We start from the raw sequence: 24,411 nt of genomic DNA, 5'->3' as shown, positions 1-24,411 counted from the left end.
GAATAAAGAAGAGGTAAAGGTGGGAGGGAAATGAAGGGAGGAAAACAAGTATAGAGAACCAGAGAGGAGGAGAAAACAAGAGAGAGATTAGGAAGACACATGTTTGATGATGGACAGAAATAAAAGAGGAGAGGAGGGGAGCAACAATGGGACAAAGAAGAGATAGAAAAGGGATGAGGGAGGGATGCAGGAGAAGAGGAAGTTACACAGAAAGAGAGAACACATGAGGAGGGAAGGAGGAGAGGAAAGGAGGAGAGGAAAGGAGGAGAGGAAAGGAGGAGAGGAAAGGAGGAGAAAATAGAGGAGGATGAGGAAAGAAAAAGGAGAGAAGGGAGAAGAAGGGAGGAGACGAGGGAGGGGAAGACAAAGAGAAGAGAAAAACAATCAACAAAATAAGGAGAGAGGAAAGAGGAAAGAGGAAAGAGGAAAGGAAGAAGAGAAAGAGGGGAGACAGGAAACAAGGAAAGAAGCTAGAGATGGATTGAGCTAATGAGAACAAGAGGAGGAGGAGGAAAGGGGAGAAGGAGGGACATGCAGAAAGAAGAGGAAAGAGGAAAGGAAGTAGAGATAAATAGAAAGAGGGAGAAGTGGAAAGAGACATTTAGAGGAGGAAAAGAGGAGAGGAGACAGAGGAGGAGAGGAAGGAGAGATAAGGGAGGAGGAGGGGATGATCATAAAGAAAGAGATGGTGGAGAGTTAAAATATAGGAAAAAGGAAAGGAGGGATAAGGAGGTAGGAGGGGAGGAAGGGTATAGAGAGATCAAATATAAAGGTGCAAATGAAAGAGTTATTAAAAGGAGAAGAGGAAGGATAGGGGGAAATAAAGAGGAAAGGAACACGATGAAGAGGAGAAGAGGAGAAGAGAAGGGGAACCTAACAAGGAGGAACTTAAGGAAAGTTAGGAGATAAAGAGAAATAAGGAGATGAGGAAGGTCAGTTACAACACAGAGAGTAGGGATATGAGGACAAATGAGGAGGCGATATAGGATAACACTAGGAAGGAAGGAAGGAAACAAGGAGTGGGATGACATAAGGAAAACTGAGGAAGGAGACATAGGAAGGAGGCGAGGGATCATTATTGTGGGAGCCTCACCTCCTCAGAGCCCATCAGGTGGATCTGCTCTGAGGTCAGAGGAGGACAAGGAGGAGAGACAGAGGAGAGGAGACACAAAGGAGAGATAAAAGGAGAGAGAGCAGAGGAGATGAAAAGAGAGGTTATCAGAGGTGTAGAGAGAGGGATGAAGGAGGCGAGACAGAGGAGGTGTAGAGAGGGAGGGAGGCAGGTCAATAAAACATGAGGGAGTCGCTCTGTGTACATCACTGTGTGTGTGTGTGTGTCCCTTTAACAGGTGTCCTCCTTTCTTCTTCATGTGTGTATAAATATCTATATGTGTGTGTGTGTGTGTGCACGTGGTTCAGCGTGTGTTATTTAGCCTCTCGCGTGTCCTCACGTCACGTGGAAGTATTTCCGAGCTCACGCGTGCATGAAAGTCTCCATATGTGAATGTGTGTGTGTATGTGAGAGTGTCCTCAGCTAACACAGCTCGTCTTCACCCAGCCATGAGCTGCTATAAGCCTGAGAGACACACACTTATATCTGCTCTATATAGGTCAGTGCAGGGCCGTGCTAACAGTCAGCGCCGCCACATGGCTAACCCTGCACATCAGCAGCAGATGTTCTGGTGGAGTGTGTGAGAGCAAAATAAAAACAACAAATAATATACATCCACAATAGATTTACAATACATTACGTGTCGTTTAGTTTGATGTTTCATTTAAGAATCAGCATCAAACTATACTTTAAGTATAACTAATACAAGTATTCATGATGCAGATTGGCCCATTTCAGAATCATATAAGTTATTGTATTTTGATTATTGATGTATTCATATGTTCATGCTGCATTTGGTGGTGTTTATTTGAAAAGTAGCTAGTAACTAAAGCTATGAAATAAATGTAGTAGAGTAAAACGTAAAATATTGGAGACAAGTACAGTGTAAAGTCATTTAAAATGGAAAACCAAGTAAAGTACAAGTAACTCAGAATTGTACTTAAGTACAGTACTTGAGTAAATGTACTTAGTTACTTTACACCACTGCCTACAGAAGCTATTTGGGGTAAAGTATCTTGCCCAAGGACACTTCAACATGTTGACTTCAGGGGGATTGAACTACCAACCGTATATTCTTAGACCCCATTACCTCCTGAGCCACTGTTCAATTCAGGTGTTGAAGTAGATAAAAACCTTTTTTTAGCATTTTTTTCAAAGATACATTTTTGGTCCACCAGTGTCTGTATTGGAGGGAGGGAGTCTAAAGTTGGAGACAGTTGTTTTATTTACATTTTAAAAACAATTGCAACTACTTTTAAGGTAACACTTTATATTAAGGTACACAAATTAACCATCAACTAGTTGTTAATTAACATGCATATTAGCAGTATATTGGCTCTTTATTAGTCATTATAAAACACTTATTAATGCCTTATTCTACATGACCATATTCTACAAGTAATAAGCCATTAGTTGAGAGTTTTTCCTCAATAACCCTCTAATTAGTGCTTATTTATTGCAAGTAAGGAAGTTGTTGTACATGAGTTTTGGTCTTAATATGCTCTGCTCAATATGGGCCTAATAAGGCAGTAGTACCACAAGAATAGTAATTCTCCCATAATAACACTTAACAAATATGATCTATTCTTATGTTCTTATATTCATGAAACTATAAGTGTTAATTGTGTCTAAATAACTCAAAATTAGATATTTATATCTAAGAATATGTTTTGGGGTATTGACAGTTCAGCTACCAATAGCAAGGTGATATTGACCTGTATGTTTCATATTTGCACATTTATATTTTTGTGAAATTTGTACTGAAGGTTAGACAGGAAACCGGGTACAGGAAGTAGGAGAAAGTGAACTGAATAGCATGGCAGTAGACCATGGATGTATAATAAGAACCTGCTACTAATTTTCCCTATGCAACCTGAAGAGTAAAAGGGTCAAGTCCGTCATAAAGCAATGACTGTAAGTGTAATCCTTACACTTACAATGTAAGGATTAGTAACATGTATTGTGTTTATGTGATGACATTTGGAGATGTTTAAACACAATGCTAGCATTTGCGTTAGCATTCGCGCTAGCGTTAGCATACACGGTAGCGTTAGCCATACTAGCCTGTATACATGCTTATTGCACAGCTAGCATTAGCTATATTTACCTTGTTTACACTTAGCGGTCCCATGTGTTAATCTGTGTATGTTACACTTGCATGTATGAGATCATTAAACTTGTAACTTCTTTTTGTATAGTTTCACTCCGTTTGAATGTCAGTGGACTGCAAATAAGTCAATAAAGGAGCATGGCTGCTCATTCCCTGGCTCTCAAAAGAGTTTGGCTGGCTGTTTAATCTATGTTCACACTGAGACAGTACAACAAATAGAGAGAACAGTACACCTATTGTGTAAGTGCATACAAGCAGGTCACACAGTATGATCACAAATACATCAACTCTGTTAAAAATCTGTTTTTATTAAAAAAGTACAGGCTGCATATGTGTTCTCAGCCTTTGAGAAACTTGACATGTCATGTATGTGTCTGAACCTCTCTTTAGTGGTTCATTAATAAAACAGATATTTGAACGTGTGCCTACTTTGTTCATGTACTGTTGAGGTTAATTTCAGTAGTTGTGTGCTATAATGTATTTACAAAGTGTGAAGAGGAGGCAACTTTAGAATAGGGAACCTATTGGAGTCAAACTACTAGCTTATTGGTTATGAACAAGACTTCACTTTAAAATAGGGAACATATTCTTAGATAGAAATACCTAATTAGAGTCAAACTACTAGCTTATTGGTTATGAACAAGACTTCACTTTAAAATAGGGAACATGTTCTTAGATAGAAATACCTAATTTTGAGTTATTTAAACACAATTAACACTTATAGTTTCATGTCTTGTTACATAAGAATAGATCATATTTGTTAAGTGTTATTATGGGAGAATTGCTATTCTTGCATCTACTGCCTTATTAGGCCCATATTGAGCAGAGCATATTAAGACCAAAACTCATGTACAACAACTTCCTTACTTGCAATAAATAAGCACTAATTAGAGGGTTATTGAGGAAAAACTCTCAACTAATGGCTTATTACTTGTAGAATATGGTCATGTAGAATAAGGCATTAATAAGTGTTTTATAATGACTAATAAAGAGCCAATATACTGCTAATATGCATGTTAATTAACAACTAGTTGATGGTTAATTTGTGTACCTTAATATAAAGTGTTACCACTTTTCACACTTTTATAATGTTGATATTGTCCTATGTTTATATAAATTGTCTTAGTAGTATGCCTTTTCTATTGTTGATACATATACAGGGTTCTTACACCTTTTCCAAAGTCAAATTCAAGCACTTTTCAAGCATTTTCAAGGTGCATTTTCAAGCTTTTCAAGCATCTTACAGCTGTTGTAAATTACATATTTATATACACATACTTATACTCAAATGATTAATTCCCTACCTCACATTAAATCAGATGTTCTTTATGCTATAAACAACCAAATGTGTGTTTCATAATAGCATTCTACATGACGATGAAAAATTAAAAATGTTAGAAAAGAAAACTAAGTTTAATATTTCAAAATGAGTGACCCATCTGTACTGGGCATCCCATATAACCTGGCTGAGCCAATATAAAACAATCAGCCAAATAACTTTTCAATATATTATTGATTACTATTTTTGAGGTACTTTTAGGTTGGCAGTAAACACAAGTCAGAGGTAAATGGTGTACTTTGACTCCACTACATGTATTTAATACCTTTAGTTACTTCACAGATGTGGATGAATGATGTGAAATATAATCAAGTGTTAAATCAGACTTTAGTTCCACCTGGAGTAAATTCACAAGCTACTCTGTAGTATACAAAGTCATTCAAACTAGCTGCACCTTTACCAGCTTTGAGAACACTTTCATGATCAATCATTATAAAACATATCATATACAATTATTAGGGATGCTCCGATCGCCAATTTTGGAGCCGATCGCCGGAACAGTATCGGCCGATACCGATATCGCTCTCTTTTCCTCTCTCCCCCTCTCTCTCTCTCCTGACAGCCCGTCAGTATCTCCTGCAGCTCACTGATCCAGTAATGAGCGACCCGACAGTGAAGAATAAATATATTTATAACTAGTTTAGCTTGTTCCAGAGGTAGATAAAATAGCTAAGTGTGTTAGGTCTAACTCTTAATGTGTGTTCTGCTCCGCTCACCGGTCCGTCACAGCGGGTGGAGCTGCAGGATTTCTGCTTCACACACACGTTGCATACCGCTATTTTATTGTCATTTTCGGACACTTAAAATACTGCCAGACTAGTGAAGCCATTTTGGCGAGCTTGTTTTGCCGCGCACAGAGAAAAGTGTCATGTATTTAACATGCAACGATAGCCTAATCTAAAATGCTCTACTCTGGCATACCTTTCGTGTGGTGTGTGGCTCGTCAGCACAGACTCTCGCATCGTTATTGTTGCACACTTTGCAGGAGGCTACTCTTGGGCTTCGCTTGACCCTCGTCTTAGCCATGGCTTGTATTTGTCTTCTGCTAGCCAACGCTCGTTGAAACGGCAACCTCCTGGCATACTGTCATCTATCACTCTCATCAGAATGCCCAGGTCACACACGTAACAAAAACACTTGCCGGTCACGCGCATTGCGCGGGAAGGCCGGAGCGGAGCTGTTTTATGTAAAAGCGAAGCAATTAAGCGCGCTCCGACTTCTTTATTTTCTTTTAATCTAAAAAGCGAAGTAAAGCATTTACAATTTCAAGCACTTTATCCCAAATTCAAGCACCATTCCCAAAATTCAAGCACTTTTCAAACCTTGAAAACACCTCGTACAATTTCAAGGATTTCCAGCACCCGTACGCACCCTGCATATACTTATTGTATATTGTTTATTTTCCTTTTGTTCCTTTTTTCTATTTGTATCTTGTTAACTCATGTGTAATGCCAGTTAACATGCCTCTATGACAAACAAATCACAATTGGCAATTAATAAAGAATATATCTAATCTAATCTGATGTACATTCATTTTGAATTAAAGTTCAATCAAGTATTCGAGTTACTTGTACTCGGTAAAATAAACCCTAATTAATGACTGTTTTAAAGAAAGAAAGTTTTACTTTTCAGATTACAGTTCTCCATAAAGCCATGTATCTCCAGCATGTTGATTTTGAACTGAAACTGAAATATCAAGTCTTTCTTTAAGTCTATTTTTTTAATACAGCTTGAGCGAAATATAGTCCTTACAAGCCTCTTACATGTAGATCAGCTGGAAAATGGTTATGGGGTTCTTACAGGACAACTACAAAGCTAAAAGCTCATGATGATCCTATAGATGCATTGCTTTAGATTAAATGATCTAAAGAAGTACAATGAAAAAACAATTTTTCTGCATCACTCTCAGTTTTTAAGAAATGCGTCAAGAACCACCGATGACGATGTTTTTAAAGTATGCTATATAAATGAAATGTATTATTATTAATGTAATATGCACATCAATGCAGCAATGACATTAATCCAAAAGTATCATATATAATAGTTAAAGACTGACAGGGAATATCCTACTGCAGAAAATACTATTACTTTACAAACTTTAAGTACTTATTTATATACATTTACTTTAGTAATGTTTTGATGCAGGAATACTGTACTGTAGGTACTGCATTTCCAGTGTGGTATTTTAAACCTTAATACTTCGATATGACCACAGGCTTAATGTTGCATTTAACATGATATTTTGTAGTAGACTGTAGGGTAACAATTTAGTATTCACTTTGTTTAATGGGTAGACACCAAGCTAACACTTAAAGCATCACTGGAGGACAGTTAGTGTCTAACAACATCCACTGTGAAATAGTGCATAAACGTAAGGAACAGCACATATGCAGTTATTGTAATTATAGGGTTGTTCCCGCAGGTTGGACAAGTCAATAAGGCCATTCTGTCAGAGTTACCAATACTGAGAATGTATGCACCCAATGCCCTGTACTTTGGATAAAAGCTTCCACCAAATAGCACACTTTAATGACAAGTTAATTCCTTCCTTTATGGGGATTTATTGAAAGGACTTTCTAAAAATCATTTTATTTTTGGCCTGTCTTTTATAGGATAATCTCAGCCAAAGACAGCCTGCTGTTTATGCTGATGGAAGATTATTCTTTAAGGAATTTAAACAGTTTACAGTAAAGACTTTTTTATATTACAACTTCACTTATACCTGCGCTGCTTTAGATGTGAGTTAAAATGATCACAATATTGTTTGGAACCAATAATCATGACTCAATTGTGACCTTTACCACTTGCTGCATTATTTCCGATTATTCTGACACTACATGAATGCAGCACAAATGCCCTATCTTGCAAAGGTAACTAAAAATAAACAAAAATTGTGTATTCAACATGTGAACTGGATCCACTACATAAAAGTTTTCCATAGTCCAGTTGATGGGCAGACAAATTGAGCCAAAAAACGTAACCTGTCAATCCTGCCTCATTTTCATTTGCCTCAATCGCCTTGCAATCTAAGGTAACAATAGCAAGATGAACTATGAATTGTATCAACGATTGGAGAAACAAACTTCAGATCAGGGCTGAAGCTTTGTCCATATGCGATTGGCCATAGTGAAGGCCCCATTATGCTGTTTATGGTTAGCCTTTCCTGTCGTTTTTTCTATAGGTTTTTGTGAGGCTAAAATCCCTATGTTCCTCCAGAGGGAGTCCCTCTCCCCTGGACTGTACTGAGAGGTACAGAGGAAGTTGGACGGCACAACGCGGTCTAAAGCTATTTTCCAGCAGCTGCAGCAGGAGTTGGCCCCGCTGGATACCACCAGACTCTGGAGCAAATAAGCAACAGGCTAAAAAAACTCAAGAAAGACTACCGGGATCATTTTTGTTGTTGTCGATATGAGGGATTTCCGCGCAGTTTGGCTTTATGAAGCCGGCACGTAAACGGTTACGTCATGATGCAAACGATGACGCAATGACGCAGCACCACTCGGGCTCTGGGCGGTGTGAACAAAACGGGGGCCGAACCAGAAGAGCGCAAGCACGGAGCTAGAACGGGAGCTGCGTTGGTGTGAAAGGGGCATAAGTGGTTGACCAATCACACCAGAGCCGGCAAGCTAACCAATCAGAGCAGACTGAGCTCTGGTTTCAGACAGAGGGTGAAAAGAGGTGCTGCAGCACAGGCAGTATGAGAAAAATAAAGAGCTTTTTGAACATTAAAGCATGGAGACATGTCACAGTAGAGACTCTACATACTGATATGAACCTGAACATTTGCAGAAAAGGGCCCATTTGTTTGATTGGTAATCTCATTAGAAAACTTAGAAAACTTTGTTAGGAAGGCTAAAAAATAAGAACACAAAAATGTCCCTTTTCCCCAAAACATCACATAGTTTATCCATAGATATATTTATTCAACTTAATTTTCCTCATCTCACACACCCGATCCCTCCTCTGCCACGCTGACTCAGAGATTACAGAAACTCCTCTGACTGCTTCCTTCCTGCTGCTTATTCTGCAGTCGCTGCTTCAGGAATTCCAGCTTCATCAACCAGGGCTCTCATTGTGTGTCGCTCCGGATAAGACTGCCTAAAATGCTAATGTAATGTAAATAACCGTCCAGCGATGGTACTTTCGCGCATAAAAGCGCTGCTGGGGACGTAATGCATTATTGCGCTGTGAGGGAGGAAAAAGAAAAAGGCTTCCTCCTCTTCATCTGAATAGGCAGGATGGGCCACCTTGCCGGGGAGAATTCCATTAGCATTGGTTTCTCTGGAGGGTTTTACTGTCACATGGGCTGTAATGCTGCCTCAGAGGGCCTTTACGGCCTGCCAAGAAACATTTCTGAAGCCGGGTGTGGATGGAGCCCTGCTGAGGGGGGGGGGGGGGGGGGGGAGAAATGCTCAGGACTCCACAAAAGGACTCCTAATAAACTTTTATCAGTCACAGGGCTTTGCTCCCCACCAGATGTATTCTTTCTCTATTTCCACTCTTTCTTTTATAGTCGCTTATAAAGCACTGAGGGTCTGGACCTGAAGCGGAGTCATGGCCACAATGCTTATATACGATGTCCAAAATGGAAAGAGAGGAATTTGAGATGAATCACCTGGATGACAGGAGTTTTGTTCATGTTGGGGTCTGATTTAAAACCTGATCGAAAGTTTTATTTATCTTGTGGTTTGTGGGGCATTAAGATTAAAATAGGTCGCCTCTCAATTGATACCTAGGCCTATCAGAGTTAACAACTACATCTAACATATTTTATAAGTGCAGTTATGGCACATTAAAAAAATGTTCTCAATGTTTCATTATATATCACTTTTATATCAAAAATAAAAATACATTGATATTAACATGTGTTTAAAGGGGCGCCATTATGTTCATTTTCAGGTTCATATCAGTATTTAGTGTCTCTACTGTGACATGTCTCCAGGCTTTAATGTTCAAAAAGCTCATTATTTTTCTCATACTGCAGCACCTCTTTTCACCCTCTGTCTGAAACCAGAGCCCAGTCTGCTCTGATTGGTTAGCTGGCTGGCTCTGTTGTGATTGGTCAACCACTTAGAGATGTTCCGCCCCTTAGCCTCACATCACGTACACTGTGTTGGAGCGCTAGACAATAGAAGCGCAAGTGTTACATAGTGATGTCACTATGTACTGGAAGTAATCGAAGGAGTGGATGTGTTTCAGGCAGGGGTGGGGGGGGGAGTGTGTGGGAGAGAAACTCCTAGGATTTTACCCTTTGCAGACCATTTACAGATGTAGCAGAAAGGACTCCACTCAGCGGATTCCAACCAAAAACCCAGCGTTTACCAGTGGCTGGGATTTTAAAGCCCTCCCACTATTTCCTGAGAGGACGTTGCCAGATTTCCCCATTTGTTCAATTTCAGGATTTAACCATGAGATGGCGCTTCATTCACAAATACACAAAGACAACTGGGTGAACTTTGGTCTTCAGTTTGTATCCTGGACTTTCAGTACTTCAGTAATGTTTGCAGCTCTGCAGTTGTGTTTGCTGATGAGCGTTTAAACACATATTTGTTATGGTTTTCACAGGCTACTATAACGAAAACACATTAATATTTTAGATCAAATAAAGTATATCTAATCTTACACTTTTTACACAGTTCAGTAGATCGAAGTAAATCAACTTATACATTATCATGTATTATATTGTGTTTTATTATTAAGTAATATCATACATTAACCCCATTATAGCAGATGCCACATTGAATGGATGAACACATTTATGCATCAATAATTAGCGGAGTATTTCTAAATATAAGTTGTAAAAATACTTATATGTATTTAATACTAATAACATAATGATTCTTTTTACTTTCAGATGATAATACTTTTCACTTGGGCAATTGACAATTTTGAATGCAGGACATTTACTTCTAACACGTATTGTTACCTAGGTAAATAATCGTAATACTTCTTACACCTCTGATTTTGGACCCCGTCACTGTTTTTAAAACTTTAATTAAATGTTTGATATGTCCACAGACCCTTTCAGACCACTGCTGGAGAACAGAAGGGGGATGGGAGAGTTTTGTCACATTCCAATGGGCCATTACTAGATTTGAAACAAATGCCCCTTTCACACCGGCACGAGCTGGAAAAGCGCCAGTTTTTCCTGTTCACACCGCAGCGGCGCCGCGTCATAGCTCCGGAATGCGGTTCACTTCCAGCTCCAAAAAATTGTCGGTCTAGAGGCAAGAGCTTCGGAGCTATGACGCGGCGTCGCTTAGGTCTCTCTTACGTCGAGGCGTGCAGGAAAACCCACCTCCCCTGAACATGGGTCGACTGAAGAGTCTCGTCATGCCTGCCTACAAGCAGTAGCGCTGAGCAAAGTGACTAGAAGGCAACCACACACTTATAAAAAAAAAACACACTTTATAAAGTCAGGCAACACTAACCAGGCTTCGTGTGATTCTGTTTATTTGTACCTTACTTTGACCATCCGTTCGCTGTTATTGATCATTGTGGAGAGCAGGCAGACGTTTTGTTTGTTATTATAGCAGCTATCGGATGGAATCAATACATGGGCTGCACAGGTTGTCATGTCCGACTATCACAAGTAGAATCATAATGAAAAATACGCCGGTAAAATGTGCCTGTAGAAAACGGCTTAGCAAGTAGTCAGTTTAGCTTCGGTTGCTATGCTAACATCACCCATGTTATACCAGAGAAACTTTCATAACAGCGTTGTGATGCCAAACAGCGTCAATTCAGACTGACACACATTCACTTAAGGGGAACTGGGGATATGTATCATCTGCTTGTGTGACAGTCAGACAGTGAATACTTTAGAGCCGTGTGAGCTAACCCGGAGCTAACGGGAGAATAAACTCCCGTGGAAGAGCAGCCAGCACTGCAGCGGTCGGTAAATGCCGCTGAAACACATTAATAAACAATGAACCACGGCACTCTGGAGAAAAGTATAAGGTTGGAGAAGTCGTTATTTAATTTAATCTGGCTTCGTATGATTAAAAGCAACACGATAATCGACCCGACGCAGTCCCCCCCCCCGTTGTTGTTGTTGTGAGCTCCGTTGGGGAGAAAATCAGCGATGTAAACGGTGACGTCATGACGCAGCAGCGGCAGCTCTGGGCGGTGTGAACAGAGCGGGAGCTGAAAAGGGAAACCGGAGCTGAACCAGAAAAGCTCTAGCTAGGAGCTAGAAAGGGAAAAGCGCTGGTGTGAAAGCCGCAAAAGAGAGTCACAGCCCTGCGTTGATCACCTTAAGGGAGCTGTCCGGGGTGGAGGGTGGTGAACGGTACATGGTCAATGTTTGTTTAAAAATGTTTGCAGTCGCGAAAGCTCTAAGCCAATCGGACATGCACAAAAAAAGGATCAGTCCATGTGTCGAGGGGGAACTAGACACCCCCTTTTCCTTTACAGCCATGAGAAGATCACTGCTCTAAACAAAGTCAAAAATCGTACATCCAAAATGGAATAAATATAATTAATTATTATTAATACGCTAAGTCTTGTTCATTGTTTTTCACTTTTATTAAATGTTTGATATTTCCGGCACAGACCCTTTCATACCGGCAATGCGCGATAGAAACAACAGGAACTGCGACAGCATAAATATGCAAAGACAAACCTACAGTTAAACTTTACTGCTGGAAAAGAGAGATCACAGGGGGGGTGGGAGAGCGGTGGCTGATGGCCCATTAGGTGTGTAAACAAAGAGAGTCACACACAGCCCCCGCTGATCAGCTGATCACCTGAGAGCTGCCGAGTTTCATTCAGACTATTTAAAAAAACAACGGTCTAATTTTATCATTGCACAACGATGAACTCAATGTGTGATTGTTATAGCAGTAATATTAAACAGTAATAATACAGTAAACTATTAACACTGTAAATATTCTTGTTTGCCCGTGGTGACATGACGAGGCTCCATTAAAAATAAACCTATTTTTATTGAATTACTGAGTTTAGGCATGTTAATAAAGTTTTAATGAAGTTGACTACAGCAAATTCATATTTGTTAGTGCTTTCATGTCAATTTGGCGAACATATGATACATTAAATGATCGTGAGGATGATGATTAAAAATCGTTTGTTTGAGCCGGGCTGGATTTCCTGATGAAAAAACAAACCGATTGTTTTTGTAGTACGCCAACGTGGATTAAACAACATTATTTTGTTAAATAAAAACATGGTGATATTTTGTAAATGATTACATGTCTCTTATTTAGCACAGAATATGATCCTATCCGTGACATATGGATCTTAACAAAGATCCGCTATAGAGAGGCGAAGTCCCTCCCCTTCCGGGGACCTCCATGGGACCTTATTTCGGAAAAAGTATGTATTGGAGAGTCAATGGAGAGAGAAAACTTATCTTTCGATCCCATTTGAATTGTGCCATGAATTACACATATGATGTTTGTCAATCTTAACAAATAATTTCCATGTCAAAAAAGTCACAGTTTGTCGTAAAACTGTTGAAATATAAGACTATGAAAAATACGCAACTAGAAAGACTACAAATCCCAGAATCCCGGTCCCGCATGCTGGCTCTTAGGAACCGACTAACTCCCCTTGTGTGTATGTACAGCTCTCAACATGCCCAGACTTGTAGTGATTTTCACCTCTTTTAATACTTTTCGCCTCATTCTGAAAGAAAGAAGTGAAATGTGCCAACGTGACGGCCGTCTTGGTGTGTGGTGCGAGACGGGAGATGTAGTTCATTGAGCGGTTTCACACAAAAAAAGTGTTACTTCACAGTTTTACGACACATTTTTATTTTTTTGACTTGCAAAATTATCTTTTAAATTGACAAACATCATATGTGTAATTCGTGGCTCAATTCAAACGGGATCGAAAGATAATCTTTCTCTGACTTGACATTGACTTCAATGCATAACTTTTCCAAAATAAGGTCCCATGGAGCTGGACCGGAAGGGGAGGGACTTCGCCTCTCTATATCATATATATCTATCAGCTGTTTATTTCACCTGAGTTCCAGTGTGGCAGCTTTTTAACCTGTTAAGCTCTGAGCCTGTTTTTCAGGTCTCAGGCTCGAAAATGCCATTCCCAGAACAAATGACCATATCTTCCCTTCTAAAAGGGTTAAATTAATAATCTTTTTTCTCAAAGTAATGATAAACCTGTGAGTTGGATGTAGAAAAGTCAGAATCAATATAGATGTTTTTTATTTTAAAGAAAATTCAGATTTTACATAGTAAAAAACTGTAAATTATAGTGTCCGTCCAAAAATTATTTTTTACTTAGTGAAAACTACCCTTGGATGATGGGTTAGTAGACTAAAAGCTTTAGGAATCCAAAGTACAACATATAATAAGTACCCTGTATCAAGATTGATGCAAAACAAGTGACATTTGACCTTTTTAGAGAGGTTTAGCCAAAACCACTCTACCTCTGAGGTGATTTGGGTGAAAATGTTTTTTTTTTTCATATCTCTGGCCCCCCTTGGTCGATTTTGATGGTTGACACCTCTTTCTGACCGTTAGAGCCAATATAATCGAAAGGGGAGGCCCCCACATAGTTTATTAAATATTAAGATTCCGTAGACGTTGTTTCCTGCAAATGACGCGTTTATCCGCCCGGTACCGGGGGGGGGGCGGTGCGTAACAGGTTAATCACTGCGCCCCCTGGTGGATCCATGATCCATTGCAGCTGGTTTCATTATAATTTATCAAGGGGGCGTATCAAGTCATGCGGGGGGTTTTCCTTTCTGCGAGGGCCGACGCCGTGCCGATCACGGCCCCACTGCGGTAGGGACGTCCGAAATTAGGTGCTACATCTGTACATGCACAAAAACCTATAGAACACACTACAGGAGAGGGAAAACCACAAAAAGAGTCTAAAGCCTCATCAATGTACTGTGATGTTTGTTCTTCTTTTAGTGCTGGATTAAATCACAAAGTTATATTTTGAAAAAATATTGTAAGTTTCCAGACATTTTCAAAAAATCTTTCATTACAGTTGTCTCAACAGGTTGCAGACCGTGACTTGTCTGTGCCCATATTAACTTAGATCAACATCCAAATATTACCCAAGATATTCAGGTTTTTTTTTTTATTTGATTGGCTGCGTGTGAACATATTTTCACATTGGCAATAACTTGGACAAGCTCTTATCTCACTTATGAGAAACCTGAGCGAGATGCGTGCCTGAGATTAGCTGGGATGCTGAGGCACGCACACCTTATCTTGTTTACTGTCGGGTTCTGCTGTCTGCCTAAACTCTGTTTCCATGGAAATATTAGGATTACTGCATGCTGAAATACTCTGAATATTTTTAATTTCTGTATGAATCAATCGAATACTGCCGATGATTTGATTGCAGTGATTTCTGAAAATGCTTCTCTTGTTTTCCCGTCGCTCTGCCTTGTTTTCATCATTCATACTTGTATTTTTTTAAATGTCTGTCCCTTATAACATTTTGGTCATTATTCTCCTTGTAGCTAAACGAGCCTTCTCTCAGAAACATGTACACACAGGAATAAACTCCCTAATATTGCACAATGAGGTCAAAGGTCAAAGTTGGTCTTCACTGCCCCGCTAAAGGGCCCTTGAGCCAGGACCATGCCTATATAGGGGGCTAGAACCTCAGTGCTCCGGTGTGGAAGACCCTCTTCATGCTCCCCACTCAATCTCAAAGAACTAACCGGGGGAAATCAAAGTTAAATAAAGAAAATGAAAAGGAGAATGAATAATCACCGGTGAGCGAGGCATGGAGCTGTATCTCAACAAATCTTATTTGGATTTTTGGGAGCTGGGAGCGCACGAAAAAGAGAGAAGAGAGCAATTAGGAAACATAGAGGGAGAGTAGGGGGAGAATGGGGGCGGGGGGATACAGGAGACAGGAGGGAGCAGTGAGGAGGAGAAGACAAATTGAAAAACTTGAGGTCGGTGACAAAACACACACACATCGAAAATGTCCTCACAAAACGAGTTGTTACTCAAAACTTGGTCCTCACAAGTGCAGCAAAACAAACGCACACACACAAAACTAATGTTAATTGTTCATATAACACGCTGCTCATACCAAACACCTGCATCACCATCTGATGACAGGATGAAACACTGCAGACATATTCAGCAACTGTGAAACTCCAAATGAAATATTTTACTAATGTTGTCTTTTTTTTCAGTGTCATGACGTTATTCAGCACTTACAGAACAGTCTGAGAGTCTGAGTAAGATTATCCTTCATCCCCAATTACCCAAAGTTCCTGCTTTAATGCTTGGTATTTTCTGAATTAATTTAAACTCAGCCACTCTAGTTTTTACCTAATCCCATTGTTGTTATTTATATTTAAGGTGTCACTTCTTATTATCCCTGTGTGAATTATTATTATTATGCCTGTCGATCCTGTTTCATCACACCTGAATTTCCTTACAGCGATTATTTCAATTGATCTCATCTTATATGAACATAAATACATAATATAACATTATAATTAAAATAGGGTATGGTTGAAATGTTTCTTTAAAGTAGTGCCAAAAGGATTTCCAGGATTCCGTTCTGATTGCCTTAAGGAATATTCACAATTTTATACATGGTCCCTCCATTAAGGAGGCGGTTGTTAAATTACAGGCTGTTTTTAACATTATTCAGACTCAGCTCTCTGAACTTAGGCTTCTTTTAAATGTTGATAAAACCAAGGTAATGCTTTTTTCAAAAGCTAAAAAGACACCAGAGCCTGTTTTAGATATTGTTACTATGCAAGGACAAGTACTAGAAGTGGTTGCCTGTTATAAATACCTAGGTATCTGGCTTGATGATTGTCTTACTTTTAATGTCAATAACCTGCTTAAAAAGCTGAGGGTTAGGCTAGGTTTCTTTTTCAGAAACAAGTCCTGTTTCTCACTTGAGGCCAGGAAAAGGCTAGTCACTGTGACCTTTTGACCTGTGCTGGACTATGGTGATTTGTTGTATATGAATGCACCTGCCCATTGCCTGAACAAGTTAGATGCCGCCTATCACAGCGCACTGAGATTTGTCACAAATTGTAAAGCACTTACACATCACTGTACCCTGTATGCCAAGGCAGGTTTGCCATCACTTACTGTACGGAGGCTCACTCATTGGTACACATTTATTTATAAAGCTTTGTTGGGTAAACTCCCGCTCTCTGATAACACAGAGAGTTGCAAGCAGCTATTGTCTGAGATCGCATGATGTAGTATTGTTAGATGTGCCAAGAGCAAGGACTGTCTTAGGTAAGACAGCTTTTATGTGCGCAGCTCCACTTGCTTGGAACAATCTTCAGCAAGAATTGAAACTGAGCAATCTCATTCCTCTGCATGTTTTTAAAGCTAGGCTAAATGAAATGCTCGTTGATACTATGGGTACTTGTAAATGTCTATAACTATGTAAATGTATCCTGTAAATATAATGTATGATGTCCTTTATTGTTTTATGTTTCATGTGGAACCTATATGCTGCAGGTCTCCCTTGAAAAAGAGATCTATGATCTCAATGGGACCATCTGGTTAAATAAAGGTTTGAAATTAAAATGAAATACAAAACTGTTCAACTGTCTGAACACAAGCAGCCGTTGGAGAACTTCTCTTATCAAATCAACTAATAATCTGATCAAAAACAAGCCAACTAAATAAGGAAAACACACTTGATGTCATTTAAAAATGTGTTTTTTTGTTTTGTTTTTGATACTTTGTGCTCAGTCACGTGTTGGTAAAACATTAACATTGAAAGTACAGAGACTAAACTCAGACCTGTGTACGTTTAAAAAATCTGAATAAAAATCATACGTTCTAAGTGTCAGCAGCACCCTCACCCTAACCCTTTTTATGTACCGGTAGTTATTTCTTCTACAGTAAAAAACATTTCAGATGCCACAGTTAGTGTTAACACAACACTTACTTGTTTCTTCTGGAGCTTTCAACCACATCTCAGGCCTGGCGTCAGAATGGAATATGGCTTCCTTGACCTTTATCCAAGATGTCCACCGAATCCTGGGGAATGCCAAGAGATTTGGTTCAAAAATGTTCTACTTGAAAACATTTATTTACTTTTAAACGCCAATTAGAGCAAACTAAATATTCCACAACTTTTTTACCGACTGATTAATCACTGAAGCCAATCTTCAAGGGAAATGCCAAAAATGTAATTTTATAGCTTCTCAGATGTGAGCATTACATTCTTTTACTTGTTAAATATAATTGTTAATTTAAGATTTAGGGGGTTTGGACTGTTAACTGCAGCTTCAATTATTGTCTTTATTAACATAGTAATTTGCTCTCTAAAATGGCAGAAAATAGTGCAAAATAAAATGTCCTAAAGCTCAAGGTGATGTGTTAAAATGTTTTGTCAAACTAAAACCATACAAATAAGTTAACTTCCACAATAAAAATAAGTTGATAGGTGTGTCACATATAAAAATAACCACAGGTGCATTTGGGATTTTAAGGCAGCAGGATCACATTCTGCTCTGCAATCATTGACTTTTACTGTCCCGTAACACAACATGAGTTATACTTATGACTAATACCAATTCATCCGCAGGTCTCAAGCTAAATACTCCATTTCAATTTGTAACACAGTAATTCATCGGATTGAATCAGTTGTTTTTTCTGGTTGACCCATGCATCATAAAAATGCAGCCACAAAGCAAATATAATTCTACAAATAGTACATTATAATAATAATAACATGATAATCCTTATCAGTAACTGTGCAGAAATACATGGTTTGAACAGATTTGAATGTCTATTTTATCAATTAATTATGAATCTTCATAATACTCAGATGTAAAACTGATTTTAAAATAGTACATAAAGATTGGACGATGTAGGATTTTTTGACATAGCAAACTCTTACAAAGAGTTTGCTAATTGCTCATCGTGAACGGCCTCACACGAGTGACATGAACAAGTTGTATAACTCGCTATCATGATTTAAAAAATCAAGGATAAAAAAAAAGTTAGAATTCTATTATGACATTACATTGCATTTAGCTGACGCTTTTATCCAAAGCGACTTACAATAAGTGCATTCGACCAAGAAGATAAAAACTTGAAGAAAACAGAATCATATAAGTGCATCAGGTTTCATAGAGCCAAAACATTTGTGCTACTCAACTGGCTTTAGATAAGCCAGTCCTTTATTAGTATACAAGTGCTTTGTTAGTAATTGTATTGCTCGAAGTGGAGTATTATACCAGTATTCCAGGGGGGGTGGCACTCCACGTGGGGGGTACATCATTATTTGCACTAGCAACATGGCTGAATATCAAGCACTTCGGCCATGGTCGGCATGTAATCTACAGTACATTCATCTGGCACTCCTGGCAGACTCTCTCCAACACAAAAAAGGGACACAAACGAAAAAAGGAGAATATTGGGCTATTGGCTCCGCTGTGTCTCTTGCTCTCGGGAGATATCCACCCGTGTCCGGGTCCCGGCGTCGTTTCCATCGACCTGACAGCTGGCGGCTGAGCTCCACACGCCGCCGGCCGATTTCCGAAGAGGCTGGCTAGCTGAACAGCTAGCACCACCAGCGGGTCTCTGCGGTCTGGCGCTGACGGCTGCCGACCTAGCAGCAGGACCTCTACCCACACCGTCGGAGGACTGCGGGTCCGCGCCGAAGGCTGGTAGCCGAGTAGCAGAGATCCACATACAACCATATAACTTCAGAAGAGGCCGGATAGCTCCCACACCATCGGAGAACTGTGGGTCCGCGCCGGGGGCTAGCGGCCTAGCAGCGGAGATTCACGCATCACCGGCTGGCTTCAGACGAGGCAAGCTAGCTGAACAGCTAGCTCTGCCGACGGGTCTCTGTGGTCTCGCGCTGACGGCTACTGGCCTAGCAGCAGGATGCATCTCCACACCATCGGAGGACTGGGGGCCCGCACCGAAGGCTAAAGGCATAGCAGCGGAGATCCACGCATCGCCGGCTGGCTTCAGACGAGGCAAGCTAGCTGAACAGCTAGCTCTGCCGGAGGACTGTGGGTCCGCGCCGATGGCTAGCAGCCTAGCAACAGATAACCACAAACCAACAGCTAGCTCTGTCTGCTCCACTGTCAACAACTGCACCGAGGTAAAGCCTAGAAATCCGGTATTTAAAAAACACTGTTACACAAAAATGTTTCAAACAGTGAATCAAGCGAAAATAGTGTGGGATCCTCGGTGTAAGCCGAAGGGACTATTCAGTGGACATTTACATTTCCGCAGCATTTGCAATAAACATGAATCGCTAGAACATCTCCTCCTTCAGTCCAATATTGACTGTTTGGGAATATCTGAATCTTGGCTAAAACAGTCGTCACCATCCACTCTTGTATCTATGTCAGGATATAATGTGTTTAGGAAGGACAGACTGAAGAGAAAAGGAGGGGGTGTGTTGCTTTATGTACCATTACTTGTAGGGAGATTGCTCTTCCAGCTAATATTGAGTTTGATTGTGTTGGTGTGGAAATCACACTATCTGAGGAACTGTCCCTCACCATGATTTGCCTATATCGACAACTCACCGCTAAGGTGGATTTCTATGTTCAGGTAAAACTCATGCTGAATTCCTGTGACTCCAACAAAGAGCTAATCATTTTAGGAGACTTTAACATAAACTGGAATGACAAACGAAATAGAAATAACTTGAAACGGATCACGGATAAACACAACTTAATACAACTAATGGATCAACCGACTAGAATAACCAAAACCTCTAAGACTATGATAGATTTATTATTTACTAACAAAGCTGACAGAATAGTTCAAACCTACAACTTCCTGACTGGTCTTTCTGACCATAATCTTGTTCTTTTTACCAGGAAACTCACAGAAAAAGGTTCATGGCCACACCTAAAACCCCTGCCTTGGGTTCACGCTTCATCCCCAAAAACCTGCAACAACATTTTATGGATGCAGTGAAAATAATTAATTGGGGGGACACTCTGTCCTCTGAAGATATTGGTGAAAACAGTGATCTGTTTATATCTAAAATTAATGATACAATGTCTTCCTTCTCAAGGAGAGGGTGCCTTAGGGACAGGAAGGAACATCATCTTCCCTGGCTGAATCTGCAGTGCAGGAATTTAATGAAATCTAGAGACCAACTATTAAAGCAGAGCTTGAAATCCGGACTATCCACTGATAGACAGAAATTCACTCATGCTCGTAACAAGGTAACTCAAACAATAAGACAGGCCAAAGCGAACTTCTTCATCAATATAATTGAAGGTGCGAAAGGTAACGGTAAAAAAGTTTGGCAAATCTTAAATAAACTATTAGGTAAACAAACCAAACAGGAAAATAATGCTCTAGAATTAAAAATCAATGATGCCCTGATAAAAGACCCTGCTGTATTGGCCAACTCTCTCAATGAGTATTTTATAAATAGTGCTCTGGACATTACAAAGCTCTTCCCGCCATCTGAGGTCTCCCATAGCCCAACTGTGGATACACATCCAGTTTTTGACCTGGAGGAAATCACAGAGGTTGAGGTAAAAAATATAATCTTAGGGTTAAGAGGTTCTAAGGCTAGGGATGCAGATGATTTAGACACCAACTTTATAAAAACACATATCGACGGTCTAATAAAACCAATTACTATGCTAGTGAATCATTCTATCAGCACGAGGGAAGTTCCATCATCCTGGAAGGTGACCACGGTGACACCGATCTTTAAATCTGGGGATAAGGCAATGATGTCCAACTACAGACCAATCAGCATCCTCCCCTGTGTCTCTAAGGTAGCTGAGAAATGGGTGTCAAAACTAATCACCAAACATTTAGATAAAGGTTTCGCTCCACTCCACCCAATGCAGTTTGGTTTTCGTGCTCACCACTCCACTGAGACAGCTAACTGTGTCTTTGTGGAAAAGGTTAAATCTATGTTGGACACGAGCTCATATGTAGGTGCTGTCTTCCTTGATCTCAGGAAGGCTTTTGACACTGTTGACCACCAAGTGCTCCTTAGAAACCAAGACTCATTTCAATTTTTCGGCAGTTTCTATACATTGGTTTAAGTCTTACTTATCTAACAGAAAACAGTGTGTTTTGGTCAACGGTGCCAAATCCCCCTACCTTGTCAACCCTGTTGGGGTTCCACAAGGTTCCATTCTTGGACCATTACTGTTTTTACTGTACATAAATTACTTGCCTAATGTATGTCTTGAGTTGAATGTGCAAATGTATGCCGATGATGCGGTCATCCTTGTACACGGGAAGAACACTGAAATGATCTCATCTTGTCTCTCAAAAGCTTTGGACAAGGTTCAACACTGGCTGAACAACATTTGCTTACAGTTATACGTAAAAAAAAAACAGTATGCATGATGTTCAGTAAACGACCAGTCAAAATCGAAGGATCCAACATGTTTTTAAACGGAGCAGAAATAGAACTTCTCCCACTTCAAGTATCTTGGACTCATATTGGACTGGAACTTGACTTTTAAGAAACATATTAAGAAAGTATCCAATACCGTTAAATTCAACTTGCAACATTTTAAACAAATTAGACCTTTCTTAACTGTCAGTGCTGGAAAGTCATACCTCCACTGTATGATTCTATCCCACATTGAATACTGTTTGACAAACTGGTCGTTTGCTTGTGCCACAAACCTGAAACCAATAGAACAGCTGTACAAGAGAGCTATCAAGGTGTTTGACAGAAAGCCAAATTCATACCACCACTGTACCATCCTTGAAAAACACAATTTCTTAAGTTTTGACCACTTTAAGTCTTTTTAAAGTCTTTTTTTTTATATAAATGTTTACATGGACTAGCGCTAGCCAATAGAAACGTGTTAAGGCCCGGACACACCGGGCCGATTTCGGCCGTCGATAGATGTCTGGCCGTCGATGAGCGTCCTGTCGCCCTACTCAGATTGGTGTGTCCAGCACCGTAGTGTCTTTTCGGCCGTGCCGACACCTTCCGCTCCCGAATCGGGAGGCTTTCGGCAAAATAAATCACTCTGATTGGCTGTTCAGCTTAGCGAATCAGTGCATGACAAGCGAAACGGAAGTGAAGAAGGCACACACAGACGGCTATTATTTTTCATTTTCCAGTACCGCACTAAACATGTTTTCGATTATAAGTCGTTATGTGAAACAGTCTGTGATGGACGAGAGTGAAAATGGAACTCACGCTATTTGTTGTTTGTATATATCACGCAGTCTGTCTTCCGGTTGCCTCTTTTGAATTAAGAATACACACTACCGCCGCCTGCTGGTAAGGAGAGTTATTGCCACTCACGCATGCGCAGTGCGTACGTGCTACTTGACTGTCGGCTGAAGTCTTTGCGGTGTGTTCCAGTGCGACTTTTTGGCCAGGAGACGTGAGGCGACACAACAATCGGGTCCGTCGGGACCTGTTCTTTGGTGTCAGTTTGGTGTGTCAGGGCCTTTACATAGTGATGTCATTGACCATTAATATGCACAATAACCTATATAAAATGAAAACCCCCAAAAGCATAATCCGCCTCTTTAAACTTCCCCTTTCGTAGCACCAGAGTGAAATATTGAAACAAAGAACACCATGTTTCTCATGACATCCTCCTTTCCAAATCCTATGCATTATTTATACACATTTATACACATTGGCTGAGTAAAGTTAGGTTTTGTTTGTCCTGACTCGTGGCGATGGGTTGGAGGGGTTCAGGTGAACGAGGTCAGTGTTCTCTGAAGGAACACTTTGTTGTCTTGTGTCCGGAGCGCAGCAGTACCTGGAGTTCTCCACAGCGTGGCTGTGAACCTGCTCTGGAAATGTTTGATTTCCAGGTGTCTGTGCTGATGCTGGAGGTGTATGAGCGTTTCTCACGCAGTTTTTGTTTTAATCAAAATAAAGTGATTGTGAATATGCAAATCGAGTCATTTACTAATTGTCGCAGCCAATCCAAAATAAATAGAGCTTACATTTTTGGAGGGAAAACTAATTTTGAGCCAACAATAAATGCTGCATGGAAGGTCGAAAGTTTAATGGCTGCTATAAAGTGTGTCCCTGCTGAGTGAGCCCCCCCTGCAGGCCAGGCGACCTTTGACCCCTCAGCTGATATAGACAAAAACAAAGGTGGAACAGTATGAGACACATCCCTTGTGAAATAATTTAGAATATTTTAACTGAAGCTGTAAATAAATACAAAAATCTCAAATAACCCACAGAGTTTATCCTGTTCTGAGACTAAGTGATGGACTTTATTCACACACACACACACACACACACACACACACACACACACACACACACACACACACACACACACACACACACACACACACACACACACACTTGAATGTTAAGAAAAAGACGAGCTAAACTAGTAGAAGGAGGGAAGGAAGGAAAAGACGGTTTAGGAAGGATAGAAAGAACATAATTAAAAGAGGAAGGAAAAGGATACAAATGATACACCAATGAAGGAAGGAAGAAGGTGATTTGCATAAGAGAGGATGCAAGGTTAGTAGTAATAAGAGAGGACTAAAGGATGAATGGAGGAAAGAGACTAAAGGAAGGAAAAAGGGCGGAGAATTATCAGATGGAGGAGAGAAAAGGAAACATGGTCGGAGGTAAAACAGATATAAGTAAATAAGTAAAGAGGGGATGAGAGGAGGAAGTGAAAAGGAGGGAATCAAGGAAGGAAAATAAAGACAGGACAAATGGAGGGAAAGAAGGAGACTGAAACAGACTTTAAGGGAGAAATGAAGGAGGGAGGGACAACTAGTGACAGAAAGCAGGAGGCAATGAAGGACATAGGATAGGAAAGCAAGAGAGGATCTAGGCAGGTTCAAAGGAATTCCAGAAATGAGGATTAAGAGGAGCGAATAGCAGAGAAGGGAGGAAGAGAAACTGAGCTAATACAGAATTACAGAAAGCATGAAGAGAATAGGGAGGGGA

The 24,411-nt window shown here is 40.1% G+C and overlaps 1 protein-coding gene across 2 annotated transcripts in view; it reads right to left on the bottom strand.

Moving 5' to 3' along the window:
• Positions 1 to 24,411, bottom strand: part of LOC117477987 (zinc fingers and homeoboxes protein 2-like) — a 176,416-nt gene that overhangs the window by 49,992 nt on the left and 102,013 nt on the right. For both annotated transcript variants that reach the window (XM_034124832.1, XM_034124833.1), the window contains exon 3: positions 17,446 to 17,537. The gene's annotated coding sequence lies outside the window, so the exon portion shown is untranslated. The remainder of the gene's footprint in view (positions 1 to 17,445; positions 17,538 to 24,411) is intronic.

This window comes from Trematomus bernacchii, unplaced genomic scaffold (genome assembly GCF_902827165.1).
Source record: "Trematomus bernacchii unplaced genomic scaffold, fTreBer1.1, whole genome shotgun sequence".
Classification (NCBI taxonomy): Eukaryota; Metazoa; Chordata; class Actinopteri; order Perciformes; family Nototheniidae; genus Trematomus; species Trematomus bernacchii.
The sequence above is the reverse complement of the archived record's forward strand: the minus strand, read 5'-3'. Positions and strand labels throughout refer to the sequence as shown.